Raw genomic sequence first — 18,886 nt, forward strand, 5'->3', positions numbered from 1 at the left:
AGACCAAGACAACGATGGCTAGACTCAGTCTCTAATGATTTAAAGGTAAGAGGTACTGTATGGAACTAAATGAGGCCACAGAGCTAGTTACAAGTAGAGGATTGTGGCGGAGTTTAGTAAATTCACAGAGGCTTCCAGACTGAATTCTTAAAGGCATAACAGTCTATATAAAGATGTATGTATGTATGTATGTATGTATGTATGTATGTATGTATGGTCTGAATAAAGGAGCTAAAACATGGATAAGAAGCAGTGTAGGGCTGGCAGCAACAATACTAGTTCGAGAAAATCCACATCAAGGATCCACACCGAGACCCTTATGTTTGATCATGATCATTGACATCCTCTCTGAAAGCTTATGAGAAGCAGTTCCTTAGTGCCTGTTAATTGTAGATGACATCATAAACTACTACAAGATATTAGAAATTTTCCTTTGTAAACATCATAAATGTTATTGTTTTCACATCCAACTAACTGTTTTGACTGTTTTCAGAGATGCAGAGGTGCCAGAATTTTGTCCTGCTGGAGTTCCTTTACATGCTAGTAAGTCTACCGACATGAAGCTAACATATTTGAGCAAATTTAAATACCACCAGACTTAGCCAGGATCAAACCTGCCAAGTTGGGATCAGGAGCCACTCAGCCCGGCAGATGACATGATTCTATGTAGCACCAGTAGAGAACTGCTTGAACACAAACTGAAATGCTGGAGAAAAGCCCTAAACAACAGGGGTCTCAAGATTAACCCGAATAAAACTGAATATCTATGGCCCCTGAGGCTCCCTTTTAGTCACCTCTTATTACAGGCAGGGGTTACCGTGGGGGAAATAGTGAGTGGCCTGGTGGTGGTGGTGAGTATTGTTTTAAGAAGTATAACTAGGCAACCATCCTGTAGAAAGTAGAAGAGTGCTCAGGAAGAGAGAGAAGATTGACAAACAGCATGCGTGAAGATCTAAGATTTTTTTTTTTTTTTTTTCCTAGGGCTTTATGTCACACCGACACCGATAGGTCTTATGGCGACGATGGGATAGGAAAGGCCTAGGAATTGGAAGGAAGCGGCCGTGGCTTTAATTAAGGTACAGCCCCAGCATTTGCCTGGTGTGAAAATGGGAAACCACGGAAAACCATTTTCAGGGCCGCCGATAGTGGGATTCGAACCTACTATCTCCCGGATGCAAGCTCACAGCCGCGCGCCTCTACACGCAGATCTAAGATCTAAGGGAGAAGCAGTTAACAGGGAATGGCGGAGGTAAATGGGAGCAATGACTCCATATGAATAGGGAAAGAGAAAGATATGATTCCAACCATCTTAAGCCTAACCTTAAAAGTCAATTTATTAGTAGCTAATTTATGGTAATTTAAGGGCTCAAGCCTGAAGGAATGCAGAATAGCAAAATGATGCTAGTTGTCATGTTTACTCTATGAGTCTTTGGCTGTTGCCATGGTGGTCTTTGAGAAAACAAGTATGACTGACTGTAATGTGTGAAATTTTATTTCCGTAATATAGTGTTTCTTTTTACAGAAGTTGTGAGTGTTTATTATGTGATCAACTGGTTATATCTATAATGGGTAGGCATAGATCCCTAACAAATTGTGGCGAACCTGCCAGGATACATATTAATTCATACAACTTGTAGATTGTGTTGAAAATGGTGAAGTTAATGACTATAGCAGTGAGGCCAGTGTTTGATGCTTCATGTAAATTGAAAGAAGGACTTTCTCTCAACGACTATCTGGAGAAGGGACCTAACTATTAGAAGTAATTTCAACTATTTTGAACCAGTTCCGTTTAAACAGGATTGGCGTGATCTCAGACATAAAGAAGGCCTTTCTTCAAATAGCAGTCTCGGAAAGGGATCGAAACTTTTTAAAATTCTTGTGGTGGGAGAATTTTGCTGAGGGAACTCTTAAATGAAATTTTTGGAATTAACTTCAATCCGTTTTTACTTGGAGCTGTACTAGATATTCATTTTAAAAACAATTCAGGCTTTCGTGAAACAGCAGATAAACTGAGAACATCTCTGTATGTGGACAACTGCGTCACTTCCGAGGACAGAGAAGAAGAACTTTAAAAATCTGTGGTTGAGTCGAAGGTGCTATCGTTGCAAGGAAAATTTGACCCAAGAGGGTTGGAGCACACCAGGTTGAGTCTGGAGGATGAAGTACCTAAAGTGACACCTGTTTTGGGTTTGTTGTGGGACCCTGTAGCTAATGTCACATAAAGTTGTGAAGCTAAATGACTCTGATGTTCTCACAAGGAGGACAGTTTTGTCAATGACTCAAAGTATTTTTGACCCAATTGGTTTTACTTGTCCTGTTTCCATTATACCTAAGGTTTTACAACAGGGAAGTTGGAGAGAGAAAGTAAGTTGGGATAGTCTGTTAAGTGAAGACCCCCAAATCAAATTCAGTAAGTGGTTGAATGAGTTGTCCTCTGTTGCTGAAATTAAAGTGTCTAGAAGATTTTCTAATTGTGAGGACAAATCATCATGGAATATGCATATATTTTGTGATGCCAGTCAAGTGGCTTATGAAGCCATTACTTTCTCGGGATCTTTCAATGGAAAAGAGTTTGAAGTGTGACTGAGAGCAGCAAAATCAAGGGTAGCCCCCTAAAGAAAATAACGATACAGAAACTGGAGTTATTTGCCTGCATTATAGGCTCACGTCTCGCTTTTTCTGTGAAAAAAGTTTGAATCTGACAGACATCCCGAAGTACTATTGGAGTGACTCCTCTTCTGTGCTAGTATTCGGAAGATAGTGGGTTTGAACTCCACTGTCGGCAGGCCTGAAGATGGTTTTCCCATTTTCACACCAGGCAAATGCTGGGGCTGTACCTTAATTAACGCCATGGCCACTTCCTTCCCAGGCCTAGCCCTTTCCTGTCCCATTGTCACCGTAAGACCTATCTGATCGATTTAGTATTAAAAACTATCTGATCGATGCGACATAAAGCCAATAGCAAAAAAAAAAATCTTCTGTGCTATGTTGGATAACACGAGAGCAAGCTTGGAGTGTGTTCATCACTAACAGAGTGAAGGAAATTATATTATTATCTAAACCTAAGTGTTGGTTTCACCTACCAGGCACAGAAAACATAGCAGACCCACCTTCAAGAGGTTGCTCTGCTTCGCAACTGATTTCTTCTCGTTGGTGGGAGGGACCCGCTTGGTTAAAGTTGGAAGAGAACAGTTGGCCATCGCGCATTGCAGAAATTAATGAAGAGGAGGTCGATGAAGAAAGAAGAATAGGCCTTGTAACCACTACTATGCTTGTCTCCCAGGAAAAGCAGTGGTATTTGAGATTCTTTTCCCAGTATTCAAGAATCGTCAGAATGGTGGCCTGGATGCTGCAGTTCATCAACAATGCGAGAAAGGACATAGAGCAGAATGTTGCTTCTGAATTGGATTGTCTGGAAATTTCAATGGTGGAGAGACGACTGTTGAAAATTGTTGATGATGATAATGATGATGCTCATTGTTTAAAGGGGCCTCGGTCATAGGCCCCTAATGGTACAAAATGAGATGAAATGTAATGACAAATTAAAAGTCCAAAATCCTCCACTTATCAGAATTCAAAATGTGAGGACGAAGAATGAATGGATGGATATTAATTTAAAACAATCAGTGGATAAGACCCGCAGTGCCTCACATTCACAGAAACTGACGTAAAACAATAGTATTACTGACCAAGGGACTGCTTCTAAAGCACAATACTGAATCGATGATGCTTGTAGTCTAAAGGGGTCTGAAATCCAAGTCATCTGCCCCTCATAATGGTACTTATCGCTAGGAAAGTATAACCATGGTCATCATCATCATCATCATCAGTTTTCGACTCCAGTTGCGTGGGTGTGGTTCACAAGCTCCCTCCACTTCTGTCTGTCCATGTACCACTCTTCTCTCAAGACGACATCCCAGCTGACTCCTCTTGTTCCTATGTCCTCTTTCACTTGGTCCAGCCATCTCTTCCTACCGGTCGTTTTCCGGCCACAACTGTGTGTAGCCATTGTTTTGCTGTCCTTCTATCATCCATTCGTTTGACATGGCCAAACCATTTCAAACGGGCCCTTGTCAATTTTTCATTCAGGGATGGGTACACACCACCTTCCTCCCTTATTCTTTCATTCCTTACCATGTCCCTTTTTGTCTTGTGGTGGTACAACACAGGGGGTTGTGTTTGGTCCGGAAGAGCTATTTTATTTCCCTCAAGTCCGCCGGCAGGCTGGTTAGGACCCCCCTATCCGCCATGTGGAAGTATCACCTCTCCCCCTGCTACGCCAGTTTGAAAATTGTTCAAGAAGATAAATTTACTGAAAGGGAGAACCAATAAACATTGTGCCTTTTCAAAGACCAGCTGTGCCTCGTCAGGGTTAAGACAAAAATTACCAACAGAAAGGATGAATACAATTTGTATACACCTGTTTTATTGCCATCAAATCACCCTCTGACTAAGGTGATAATCAGAGGACATCATTTGAGAGCTTCTCATGTTGGTGTTCAGATTATACTCACCATACTGTGGGAGTACTACTGGATACCCAAGGGAACAAGAACAATTCGCAAAGTCATCATGAAACGTACACAATGTAGAAGATTCAAAATAAAAAAATCAGTTCCTGGAACGCCAGCCCTTCCAGAAGATCGTGTGAGAAATGCAGGTATATTTGAAAGTGGTAGGAGTGGATCTTGCTGGACCACTATTTCTAAAATCCAAAGACAAGGCTTGGATTGTAACTTTTACATGTGCTGTTGTTAGAGCAGTCCATTTTGAACTAGTAGTGACTTTGTCGACTACAGGGATTTTACTAGCTTTTAGACGTTTCATAGCCCGACAAGGCAGGCATCGTGTGATTTATAGTGAAAATGGGACAAACTTTGCTGGGGCTAACAAATTGTTTGGCAACATTGATTGGAAAGAAATAGGTGAGGAAACATCGGTTACTAGAATCAAGTGGAAGTTTAGTCCGCCTTCAGCTCTTTGGTGGGGTGGATTCTGGGATTACATTGTGCAAATGGTCAAGAAACTATTAAGGTGTGTTTTAGGCAAGGCTATCTTGACATATGAGGAACTGATGACTGTAATTGCTGATTGTGAATCCGTAATTAACTCCAGACCTCTCACCTACATATCAGAAAGTTGTGATGAACTGGTACCTCTAACTCTGTCAATGTTTCTTCAGGACATTCCCGTGGTTGGTATTCCAGATTTAGACAAACTAGACCAGGTCAGTCTCTCAAGATGGTTTCAGGACCTTCAACAGCTGAGGTATGAACTGAGGAGAAGATTCCGACTCGAATATCTGGATAGCCTTCTGCTCTGTTCATCGTGCAAGGTGCCTGATCGGCAGTGGAAGGTAGGAACTGAGATCATCATTGGCAGTGACGACAAGAGAAGAATCGACTGGCCGCTGGGGAGAGTGACAGCTATATTTACAGGTAAAGACAAAGTAATCAGGGTAGTTCGGGTGAAGACATCCTCAGGAGATCTCATCCATCCTACGAGGCACCTTTATCCATTGGAGGTTGAAGGTGGGAGTGAGGAGATGGCCTTACCCAGTGATACGGTTGCTGAGACAGTAAGTCTCGGCAGCTGCAACTTCACCAGGAGTGGAAGAAGAGTTAAAATACCTTCTCGCCTTCTCGCCTCTGTTTATAAACACTGTGTTTTGATTGGTAACAAAAGGTGGGAGTATGGCATGTTTACTCTATGAGTGTTTGTTTGTTGTCATGGCCACCTTTGAAAACACAAGTATGACTGACTGTAATGTGTGAAATTTTATTTTCCGTAATATAGTGTTCCTTTTTACAGAAGCTGTGAATGTTTATTATGTGATCAACTGCTTATACCTATACTGAGTAGGCCTAGGTTCCTAACACTAGTGTTAAGAATTTGCATGTGGTCAAGGAAAGTTCAACTATTGAAACAGTTAAAAAAAAATAGGCTTACTAGACATCAAGCCATCTTTGTCATCATCCGCATTTTTTCATTTGTGAACCCCTTGGCTAGTTACAACCAAGAAAAAGCAGGCTATATTCGTAAAGAACTTACAATGCACGAAAGCTTACTTCTGTAGTTATACGGTATACTACACAGAGCTGTTAAATCTGTAGCAAGTTTACTGAAAGTTTCTTTGTAAAGTGAAGTATTTTCCTCAGATTGTAAAACATAGTTTGCTATTTTAAGGAACAAGAAGAAAGGATGTCTTCGGATTTAAACGAGAGGGTGATTATAAAAAGGAGAAAAAGACAGTATTCTCCTAATACGGTCATACAACAAAAGCATCATTTACTACTATACATATAACAAATAACCAATTAATCAAATTCTTAACATAATGTCATAGGTTAACTGTACCAAGGTTTCTTTACTAGCTTGCAAGACACATAGCGCAAAAAGCACAACTTCCGGTCAACTAGTTCAAGGAGTGTACAAACCAAAAACCTCGGATTCTGTATTATATAAATTGTCTTCATTGTAAATATGAGTTCTTTCCTCGCGATACTGTTTAGTATTCCATGGACCTTGTTTTCCCGGCTTTTTGAACTGTTGAGGTAGCCTAGCCACAATGTGAAAATGCACTTTTTACGAGAGGTACGCTTAATCCATAAACGTTATCTTCTAATGAGGGAAAATAACGTTTGCAATAAGGTACCAAACTAATTATAATTTGACGAGAGTAAAGTGCATGCGGCGTATATTGCCCTACTTGCTGTAGGTAAGTCGAGTGGGTGAATTATGGCAGCCTTCGGTACTTGTGGAACGTAAATATTTCATTTTCAAGCCCTTCTCGGCCGTTCTCTTTATTTTACCGATACGGTACCGTTATTTTCGAAGTATCGGACCTCTCCAGTTTTCTCTTCTGATTAGTGTTAAGAGGGTAGGGCCTACGGTTATCTAAATGTTCTTCTCGTTAAAACACTAATCACGAATGTTTGAATGCTAACCTATTTACCTCTGGGATTTAATCATATAATCTTTTGAATAGTAATCAAACTCATTAATGTAACTTCTATAGTGTAACTATGCAACTTCTATTGTCTAATGATTGCACACATAATTGATAACTGTTTCTGCGGCATCCATAGTCTGTCTACAGGAGTCTCGTTTGAGACCTGGACAAGGCTCCTTCTTCCATCTATCCTACCCGACCTCCCTTGGTCTCTCCCCCTGTAGGTGGAGGTGGTAGAATAACACACACGGTATTCCCTGCCTGTCATAAGAGGCGACTAAAAGGGACGCCAAAGGCTCAGAACTTTGGAACGTGGGTTGGCGACAATCGGCCCTTAGCTGGGTCCTGGCATTGCTTCCACTTAATCGTGCCAGGCTCCTCACTTTCATCTATACTATTCGACCTCTCTTGGTCAACTCTTGTTATTTTCCGACCCCGACGGTATTAGAGCACTTGAGACCTAGGGAGTTTTTCCTTTTCACGCCCTCTGTGGCCCATGCCTTTCTTTGGCTGATACCTTCATTTTTCGTAGCGTCGGATCCCTCCCACTCTCTGTTTAGTGTTATATAGAGGATGTTTGCTAGGTTGTACTTCCTTTTAAAACAATAATCACCACCACCACTGCTTTCATTTTCACGCCCTTCGTGGCCCTTGTCTTTCTTTGGCCGGTAGCTTAATTTTTAAAGTGTCGGATCCCTGCCATTTTTTCTCTGATTAGTGTTATATAGGGGATGGTAGCCTAGTTGTAAATCCTCTTAAAACAATTATCACCACCACCACCATTACCACCTCCATTGGTCAACTCTAGTTCTTTTCCGGCCCCCGCGGTATCAGGTTTCCGAGACCTAGGGAATCTTTCATTTTCATGCCCTATGTGCTCCTTGCATTTCTTTGTCCGATACCTTCATTTACCGAAGTGTCGGATCCGTTCCATTTTCTCTCTCTAATGAGTGTTACTTCGTATAGAGAGGATGGTAACCTAGGTGTATTTTCTCTTAAAACAATAATCACCACCACCACAACCCTGGCATTGCATCCACTTTCCCCCTGTGGGTGGGGGTGGTAGAATAACCGACGCTATTAGGTTTTCGAGGGCTAGGGAGTCTCATTTTCACGCTCCGTGGCCCTTGTCTTCCTCCCCCGGTGAGTGGGGGTGGTAGAATAACATCCACGGTATCCACTGCCTGTCGTAACAGGCAACTAAAAGGGGCCCCAAGGGCTCTGGGCTTCGGAGCGTGGTTGGCGACCACGGGGTCTTCAGCTGAGTCCTGGTATTGCTTCCATTTATTTGTGCTCCTCATTTTCATCTATCCTATCTGACCTACCTTGGTCAACTCTTGTTTTTTCCGACCCCGACAGTATTAGAGCATTCAAGGCCTAGGGAGTCTTTCATTTTCAAGCCCTTCGTGGCCCTTGTCTTACTTTGGCCGATGCCTTCATTTTTCGAAGTGTCGAATCACTACCATTTTTCCTCTTTTTAGTATTATATAGGGAATGGTTGCCTAATTGTACTTCCTCTTAAAACAATGATCACCACCACCACTCGGAGTGAGAGGGAAAAATGGAGGGAATATAACACTTCGAAAAATGAAGATATCGGCAAAGGAATGCAAGGGCCACGAAGTGCGTGTAAAATGAAAGACTCCCTAGGCCTCGAGTGCTCGAATACTGTCGGGGTCGGTGTTATCCATCGCCTCCACCCACAGGGGGACCAACACTCGGATCCCTTCTATTTTTCTCTCTGATTAGTTTTATGTACAGAATGGTTGCCTAGTTGTACTTCCTCTTAAAATGCCCCTGTGTGTGGGGGCGGTAGAATAACACCCCCGGTTTCCCCTGCCTGTCGTAAGATGCGACTTATAGAAGCTCTAGGGGCTCTCAACTTGAGAGCATGGGTTGGCGACCACGGGACACTGAGCTGAGTCCTGGTGTTACTTCCACTTATGGGAGGCTCCTCACTTTTATCTATTCTATTAGACCTCCCTTGGTCATCTCTTGTTCTTTTCCGACCCCGACGGTATTAGGTTTCCGAGGCCTAGGAATTCTTTCATTTTCACGCCCTTCGTGGACCTTGTGTCGCTTTGGCCGATATCTTTATATTTCGAAGTGTCGGATCTCTTCTATATTTTCTCTCTGATTAGTGTTATATAGAGGATGGCTGCCTAGTTGTACTTCCTCATAAAACAGTACTCACCACTACCACCACCTGTTCTTTTCCGACCCCGACGGTAATAGAGCACCCGAGGCCTAGGAAGTCTTCATTTTCATGCCCTTCGTGGCCCTTGTGTGTCTTTGACCAATACCTTCACTTTTCGAAGTGTCGATCCCTTCCATTGTCTCTCTCTCTCTCTCTCTCTGATTAGTGTTATATAGAGGATGGTTGCCTAGTTTTACTTCCTCGTAAAACAATAATCACCATCATCTGCACATGCCTACTTGTCTTTTTCTTCTTTTGTGAATCTGTCTTGAGACAGGTATCAACTGGACAGCCTCCATGATTCTGTCCTGAGCATCTTGCTTCAGTTGTTCATAGCTTCTCCCTTGTTTGACATCTGTTAACATTCCAAAACTTATTCTTCCTCTTCGTTTCCTTCCATGTATTTTTCCCTGCATCACCCTCTGTTGAAGACAATTTCTACGTAGTATATGACCCAACCAGGATATTTTCCTCTACCTTACCGGTTTTTTTTTTTTTTTTTTTTTTTTTGCTATTTGCTTTACGTCGCACTGACACAGATAGGTCTTATGGCGACGATGGGTTAGGAAAGGCCTAGGAATGAGAAGGAAGCGGCCTTGCCCTTAATTAAGGTACACCCCCAGCATTTGCCTGGTGTGAAAATGGGAAACCACGGAAAACCATCTTCAGGGCTGCCGACAGTGGGGTTCAAACCCACTATCTCCCGGATGTGAGCTCACTGCTGCGCGCTCCTAACCGCACGGCCATCTCGCCCGGTCCTTGTCGTTTTCATCAGGTGTCTCTTCTCTCCTAATTTTCTTTGCACTTTATCTGTCCACTTTTTTCCATTCTTCTCCACAACCATATTTCAAACTTTCCCAAATACTTCGTTTCATTCTTTCTTAATGTCCATGTTTCAGCTCCATATGGCACTACACTCCACAAGAAACACTGTGCGAACCTCTTTATTAAATCAATTGGGATTGCTTAGATGTCAAAAGCCCTCTCACATTTCCAAAAACTTCTTTTACCATAGATATTCTGCTTCTTATTCTTCTGTTGAGCTTCCATGCCATGTCAATATACTTCGCAAATATCTGAATGACTTTAGGCCTACTTGTTCCAATTTCTTTCCCTCTAGTGTTATATTAACAGCAATCTCCTCCGTTCCTATTCCCATAACCTTTTATCTTATGTTTATCTTCATTCTGAACTCTTTGCCCACTCTCTCAATATTTTCCAACGACCTGGAGACCTTTTTCTGATTCCGCTAATACCGCCACACCATCTGCGTATTTTGTGGTGTTTATTGGTTTTCTTCCCACTACAATGCCTCTCGTTTTTTCCAGGGCTGGCTGTAGGAGTTTTTCGGCATATACAGGGCAATTCAAAACGATGGACCCGATTTCATAATTGTATTCTATGAAATTAATGAACATATCACACCGTGAGATGTGCGCAAAGAAAGGTAAACTCCAGTGGCGTATGCTAGGATCAAGACGTGGTCTACCACTAGACTTAGATTACCCCTTTTCGATAGTTGGTTTAGCGAACGTCGAGCCTTAAGCGTTTTGAGCTGCAGCCAATAGCCAACTGAGAAGCCTGATGTGCTGTCAAGGTTGCTTCACAACCTACTGCCCTGGCCTCTGCTACTGCCAATGCTCAACCCCTGATCAGTGGAGATGGTAGCGTAAGGTTCAGCAAATTGAAATCCGGCTTTATGGCTAAATGCTTGCCTTTGGTCCGATGGCCCCGGTTCAGTTTTCAGAATCAATCCCTCATACTATTAATTCTCCTGGCTTGGGGACTGGGTGTTTATGACGTCTTCGCCGTTCATTTTATCCTCATTAGGTCACCACCAAGCCTATACAGATGCTATGCACCATTATTATTATTATTATTATTATTATTATTATTATTATTATTATTATTATTATTATTTATTATTATTATTTTTTACAGCGGTCGTACCCATCGTTCACTGGTTAATTGGCTTCCTCAGGAGATCAGTGGTGGTGTCCGACCAGTGATCAAGGGTTCGATTCCAACCAACAAAAGAGAGCACTAAACCTGAAAGACTGCATCTCATTTTAGCAGATCTGCCTATAAAAATAAGATTATATTACTCCTGTAACAAGGAAGTAGAAGTAAACGGGGCTGAAATACCAGCACTCTTATCTATATAATTAAGTCAGAAGTATGAGGTGAGGAAGGATATACGATGAGTAACACATGGTTGATAGTTAGCAGTGTCTGACGGACCGAAGCCTAGCACACGTATCCTCCCCGGTCCCCGCTCCGAACAGATATACAGCAGCAAGCCGCGTGCGTTGAGTCGAGGGGCTAGGGAGTCTTTCATTTTCACGCCCTTCGTGGCCCTTGTCTTTCTTTGGCCGATATCTTCATTTTTTGAAGTGTCGGATCCCTTCCTTTTTTCCCCTCTAATTAGTGTTATATAGAGGATGGTTGCCTAGTTGTACTTCCTCTTAAAACATTAATCACCACCACCACCACCTGAGTCGAGGGGAAGGACGAGAGTCTGGGCTGCAATATCAGTCTCCGAAGCCTTGTTCTCAGAAATACGTGCGGCGTTTTTTTTTTCCTCACTGCTTTCAAGGTTTGTAAATGGAACAATGTGTCAGATGCTTACATTACAGTGTGCTTTAGATTTCCATCGTTCACATTTGAGGTTTGGGCTTCACTGATAGCCTTGGTAGCCCTCAGTAGCCTATACTCCACTGGCAAACTCTCAAAGTTTAGTTGAGTTTAGATTTCATCCCACGTGGTTTTATTTTCAGCCGTTAAGAGCATGCAGGAAGCGGGTAAAGAAAATGGCTGCGGCTGGAGAGCACAAGTCGTTCTGTGTGCTTGATTACCATGTAAACAAGTCTGTGATTAGTGTTCAACGGCATTTCCATACCAGGTATGGAAGAGACCCACCTACTGGAAAAGCCATTCGTGCGTGGTATGCAAAATTCAGAGACACGGGCTGTAAGCGAAAGTCGACTGGGCGTCCTTGACCGGGGAAGAGACAGTGGAACGTGTTCGTGCCAGTTTCGTGCGGAGTCCGCAGAAGTCCAGCTACCGGGCAGCCAGACAACTTGAACTTCCACAGGCAACTGTTTGGTGCAATCAGCGGAAACGTTTACGAATGAAATCCTACCGCTTGCAACTGGTGCAGGCCTTAAAAGACACTGATTATGCTGCTTGAGCGTCCTTCTGTGTTGATTTTCTCTCGCATTAATGGAAGAGGATGGGTTCTCCGAAAGGGTAATTTTCAGTGATGAAGCGACTTTTCACCTTTCCGGGACTGTGAATAGACACAACGTAAGGATCTGGGGACTGTGAATAGACACAACGTAAGGATCTGGGGAACTTCTAATCCCCATCAAGTTGTGGAACACCAACGCGATTCTCCCAAGGTGAAGGTGTTTTGTGCCATTTCCGCTGAGAAGGTTTATGGACCCTTTTTCTTCATTGAACCTAATGTGACAGGAAGCTGAGAAGGTTTATGGACCCTTTTTCTTCATTGAACCTAATGTGACAGGAAATGTTTTTTCTTGATATGCTGCAACAATGGCTCCTGCCACAGCTCGAAGAGGATAGTGCAGATTTCATCCTTCTACTGGATGGTGCCCCTCCGCATTACCATGGCAACGTTCGGAGCCATCTCAATGAGACATTGCCACAACGCTGGATAAGTCGTGCATCTCAGAAGGATCGAACTCTCATTCGTTGGCCAGCGAGTTCCCCCGACTTAACCCCATGTGATTTCTTCTTGTGGGGTTTCGTAAAAGATCATGTTTACGTACCACCTCTTCAACTAACATTGGATGACCTTCGTGCCCGCATCACAGGAGCCATCGCAGATATAGGCCGTGACACACTACACAAAGTTTGGCAGGAGATAGACTATCAGCTTGATGTATGTCGTGTTACGTGAGGTGCTCACATAGAACATTTGTGATATGACTGAAACAAACTTTGAGAGTTTACACTTCTTAGCACATATCTCACATTACGATATGTTTATTAATTTCACAGAATAAATTTATGAAATCGGGTCCACCATTTCGAATTGCTCTGTATATATTGAAGGTGACATGCAACATTCCTGTCTCACTCCTCTTCTGATACCCACTTCTTCTCTTTCATATTCGTCTGCTCTAACCATCACTTTCTGCTTCTTATACAGCTCTTTATCACCCTTCTGTCTTTCCAGTCTACACCAATATATTTCAGAATCCTCACATCAGAATACACCAGTTCACTCTGTCAAACGCTTTTTCCCCAATCAATGAAACTTATATACATTTCCCTATTCACTTCTAACATCCTTTCTGCAATCATAAATTAGGCATCCAATTGCATCTCTGGCTCCTCTTCCCTTTCTAAGGCCTCAGGGGCTCTGAACTTTGGTGGAGAGTGGGTTGGCGACCACGAGGCCCTAAGCTGAGTCCTGGCATTGCTTCCACTTACTTGTGCCAGGCTCCTCACTTTCATCTATCCTATCCGACCTCTCTTGGTCAACTCTTGTTCTTTTCCGACCCCGACGCTATTAGGTTTGCGAGGGCTAGGGAGTCTTTGATTTTCACGCCCTTCGTGGCCCTTCTCTTTCTTTGGCCGATACCTTCATTTTTCGAAGTGTCGGATCCCTTCCATTTTTCTCTCTGATTAGTGTTATATAGAGGATGGTTACCTAGTTGTACTTCCTCTTAAAACAATAATCACCACCACCACCTCTTCCCTTTCTAAAACCAAACTGGTCATCTCTCATATTCTCCTCTATTTCCTTTTCTATTCTTCTCAGCACTATCTTGGTCACTGCCTTAGTAACATGACATATAAAACTAACTGTCCTATAGCCTTTACATTGTTTAGCATTATATTTCTTCGGTAAGGGAACCATAATGGTCGTAAGAAGATCTTCTGGCCAAATGCCTGTGTCGTATATTGTGTTCATCAAATTGGTCAGTCTAACTATTCCTTCATTCCCTAAAGCCTTTAATGCTTCAGATGGTATCTGGTCACAGCCCATCGCTTTCCTTTCCTTTAAGTCCTGGATTGCCTTCTCCACCTCCCGTTTTTCTATCCTTGGTCCTCTAGATTCTTCCTCACAATCCTGCTCATTCTCCAGTATCATTGTTCCACGATCATATAGATCTTTTACATATTCCGTCCACACCTCATTACTTTCTTCTAAACTTCATGTCATCTTTCCTTGTTTGTTCATTATTCTTTGCTTGCTTATCTTCCTTTTATTTCTCCTCATCAAGCCCTTTGCTGTTCGATACATCCTTTCTATTTTTCCCTCCTATTCCAACTGTTCTATGTCTTCACATTGGTTTTTCATCCATTCTTCCCTGGCCTTATCAAGTTTTCCGTCTCAGCACATTGTTTAGTTTTCTGTATTGTATTTTTCCTTCATCTGTGGAGTCATTTCTCCATTTTCTGCGTTCATCTATTTCATCTAACACCTCCTTCGTTATACATTCCTTTTATTTCTTTTCCTTCCGACTTTACTTACTTCTTCTTCTAAGGTTTTTACTATTGCAGCCCTGATGCTAAGTCATTCTTGTGATACATCCATACCCATTCTCGAGTTTTCCAACCTTTCTTCAGTCCTTCTTATACCAGGTGGCTCAAGAACGCCGTACATTCTACTTACAAATGTCCCGCATGCACAAATGATGAATGGGATATCTACCAACTGATTTTCACAGGCGCACTACTGCCAGCAGGTAGGTTACGTCAGAATATGAAGAGCTAAAAACCAGCCTGTCGCTCGCAGCATGTTACTCAGCGCTACAGGTCTAATGCACCCCTTACAATAGCAAACATCGTTTTCCACCGCATGTTTCTAGGCTGGTGTATGGTACAGCCGCACTATATTTGCTGTCAGCATATCGGCAATGGATAGTGTGTTCAGTAGCGACAAATACACAGACATTATTTTAATCTGGACAACCTGGTCAGAATGCAGCTGAAGCTCCAAACAGAAGTAGGCCAATGCCTTCTACGCACGTATTTCACCGAACAGTATTAATTTTTGTTTCATACAAGCAACTCTATTATAGAGTGGAATTTCTACACGTTTATAACTTATTAAGTTATTAAATTTCCTTTTCTGCATCTTTGGCGCGTTTACAAACAGTAGCGGTGATTAGGGGATGGGGCAAGGAGCGACAGTGGCACCCTCCCCCAACTTTTTTGGAGTAAATATTACATTTTTTCCACTTTAGCAAGCTGGAACTAGGAATTATTAAAACAAAGCTATTTGTACAAGCCTTGTTGTCTTATCTGCTAATTCTTTCCTTTATTTTTTAATTATTAACATAATTATTGGCGGAAATACGCACAAAATGCCGTTCGTCGCGACTAAACGATTTGTATAGCGCTACGGCAAGTAGTGGAGACTTTGCATGTGCTGTGGGGAAGGGTAGTAGGGGTATTTATTTTCTTGACAAAGTCGTAGACACCCGCTTGCCGCTCGCATCCATCAGTCTGGCGCACTCTTTTAGTGCCAATTAGTTTCTTAGTGTGTATTCAAATACTGAAGTCTACTAAGTATGGCACTAATTCTTTACGGCATTTCTCTGTAAAGTTTTTCAATAGCCTTCCTGAGCATATTCGAGAAGCCGCTAAATTACCCATCTTTAAAACCAAGCTTGTTAATTTTCTAAAAGAAAAAATGCCAAGCCTATAGAGTACTGATTTAGTATACTATATCACTGCTGTTCATATTTGATTTATATCACTATGATACCTTATTATTATTATTATTATTATTATTATTATTATTATTATTATTATTATTATTATTATTATTATTATTATTATTCATTGTACAGTATAGTATATTTTTGTCCTAGAAGCTGATGTTCTCAAATCTCATCTTTGTTGCCAAATGTAATTAATATTACTATTATTATTATTATTATTATTATTATTATTATTATTCATTGTACAGTATATTATATTTTTGTCCTAGAAGCTGATGTTCTCAAGTCTCCATTTGTTGCCAAATGTAATTAATTGTACTGCACCATTATGAGTCTTGGCTCAGGTGCCTCTTTTGAAATAAATAAATAAATAAAAAATAAAATGATTTTTAATTGCATAATCATGCCGTACTTCTATTTAATTGTACCGGGCGAGCTGGCCGTGGGTTAGGAGCGCGCAAATGTGAGGTTGCACCCGGGAGATAGTGGTTTCGAATCCCACTGTCGACAGCTCGGAAGATGGATTTCCTCTTCCTTTCCACGCGTAGCCTTTTCCTGTTTCGTCGTTGCCATAAGTCGTATCTGTGTCACGGCGACGTAAAGTCAATTATAAAAAAAATATTTAATCGTAATTTCAACTTTACTTTCACCGGACTAAATTCTTTCGTTTGTGTTATGTAAATGTAATTAACCTGCCCCGTGGTTTATTTGCAATAATACTTTTTTGAGATTGCGATTAAATGCTTTATAATAAAATTTTCACCAGGTCTCACAAACAAACCACGGGGTAGGTTAAATAGATTTACTTAATAAATAACATAACACAAAATAAAATACTCTAGCCCAGTGAAAGGAGCGTAGGTATTATCTCCCGTTGAAATTACAAATACAATTGAATGTATTTTACAATTGGCTTTACGTCCACCTCTGTGGTGTAGTGGTTAGTGTGATTAGCTGCCACCTCCGGAGGCCCGGGTTCGATTCCCGGCTCTGCCACGATGTTTTGAAAAGTGGTACGAGGGCTGGAACCGAGTCTACTCAGCCTCGGGAGGTCGACTGGGTAGAGGTGGGTTCGATTGCTACTTCAGCCCTCCTCGAAGTGGTTTTCTGTGGTTTCCCACTTCTCATCCAGGCAAACGTCGGGATGGTCCCTAAATTCAGGCCACGGCCGCTTCCTTCCCTCTTAGTTGTCTAACCCTTCCAAACTTCCCATTCCCCTACCAAGGTCCCTGTTCATCATAGCAGGTGAGGCCGCCTGGGCGAGGTAATGGTCATCCACCTCAGTTGTATACCGACCCAATGTCTCACCCTCCAGGACACTGACCTTGAGGCAGTAGAGGTGGGATCCCTCGCTGACTCCGAGGAAAAATCAACCCTGAAGGGTAAGCAGACTAAGAAGAAGAAGAATTGGCTTTACGTCGCACCGACACAGATACGGTTTATGGCGACGATGAGACAGGAAAGGGCTACGCGTGGAAAGGAAGAGGCCGTGGCCTTATTTAAGGTACAGCCCTAGCATTTGTCTGGTGTGAAAATGGGAAACCACGGAAAACCATCTTCAGGCCTGCCGACAGTAGGATTCCCGCGTGCAAGCTCACATTTTGCGCGCCCCTAACCACACGGCCAGCTCGCCCGGTACAATTAAATAGAAGTACGGCATGATTATGCAATTAAAATAATTTAGTACGGTATTTGAATACACACTAAGAAACTAACATACACTAAACGAGACTGTCAGACTGACGGATGCGCGCGGCAAGCGGGTGAATTATAACTCAGTGTGCACGACCTTGTCAAAAAAATATGTACCCCTACTACCCTTCCTCACAGCACATGCAAAGTCTCCACTACTTGCCGCAGCGCAATACAAATCGGCTAGCCGCGACGAACGGCATTTTGTGCGTATTTCCGCCAATAATTATGTTAATAATTAAAAAATAAAGCGAAGAATTAGCAGATAAGACAATAAGGCTTGTACAAATAGCTTTTTTTTAAAATAATTGCTAGTTCCAGCTGGCTAAAGTGGAAAAAATGTAATATTTACTCCAAAAAGTTGGGGGAGGTGCCACTGTCCCTGCTCGCCCCACCCCGTATTCACCGCTACTGTTTGTAAACACGCCAAAGATGCAGAAAAGTAAATTTAATAACTTATTAATTTATACACGTGTAGACATTCCACTCGATAATAGAGTTGCTTGTATGAAACAAAAACTAATACTGTTCGGTGAAACCCCCCTGTGGGTGGGGGCGGTAGAATAACACCCACGGTATCCCCTGCCTGTCGTAAGAGGCGACTAAAAGGGGCCCAGGGGTTCTGAACTTTGGAGCGTGGATTGGCGACCACGGTGCCCTTAGCTGAGTCCTGGCATTGCTTCCACTTACTTGTGCCAGGATCCTCACTTTAATCTATCCTATCCGGCCTCACTTGGTCAACTCTTGTTCTTTTCAGACCCCGACGGTATTACGTAAGGAGGCCTAGGGGGTCTTTCATTTTCATGCCCTCCGTGGCCCTTGTCTTCCTTTGGCCGATACCTTCATTTTTCGAAGTGTCGGACCCCTTCCATTTTTTCCCCTCTGATTAGCGTTATATTGAGGATGGTTGCCTAGTTGTACTTCCTCTTAAAACAATAATCACCACCACCACCACCACCACCACCACCACCACCACCACCACCACCACCACCACCAACTTCCATTTTTTCTCTCTGATTAGTGTTATATAGAGGATGGTTGCCTAGTTGTACTTCCTCTTAAAACAATAATCACTACCACCAACACCACCACTCCTTATCAGATAGTTAACTCGAGTCCCTGATCTTTTATTAGATGAATTGGGGCAATAAGGAAAACTAAACTTATAAGAAATTTTGGGAATACAAGTAGTTGAATGATTCCATCAATAACTCCCTCTTATTAAAGGGCCCGTTACTTATTACCTTAACCTTAGTGATGAGATATTACTCGTAAATGAACTTATCAAGGACCTCATAATTTACCCGTAAGCAACGGAATAAACAAGAACGTGTATCTGTCATG

General features: G+C 42.3%; 1 long non-coding RNA gene across 2 annotated transcripts in view; it reads right to left on the bottom strand.

Moving 5' to 3' along the window:
• Positions 1-18,886, bottom strand: part of LOC136872445 (uncharacterized) — a 164,613-nt gene that overhangs the window by 135,239 nt on the left and 10,488 nt on the right. Inside the window, exon 1 of one of the 2 annotated variants that reach the window (XR_010859899.2) lies at positions 6,358-6,400. The exons of the other annotated variant lie outside the window; for it this stretch is intronic. This is a non-coding gene — a long non-coding RNA (uncharacterized lncRNA). Of the gene's footprint in view, positions 1-6,357; positions 6,401-18,886 lie in introns of those variants that run through there. 2 annotated transcript variants of the gene reach the window in all.

This window comes from Anabrus simplex, chromosome 4, assembly GCF_040414725.1.
Source record: "Anabrus simplex isolate iqAnaSimp1 chromosome 4, ASM4041472v1, whole genome shotgun sequence".
Classification (NCBI taxonomy): domain Eukaryota; kingdom Metazoa; phylum Arthropoda; class Insecta; order Orthoptera; family Tettigoniidae; genus Anabrus; species Anabrus simplex.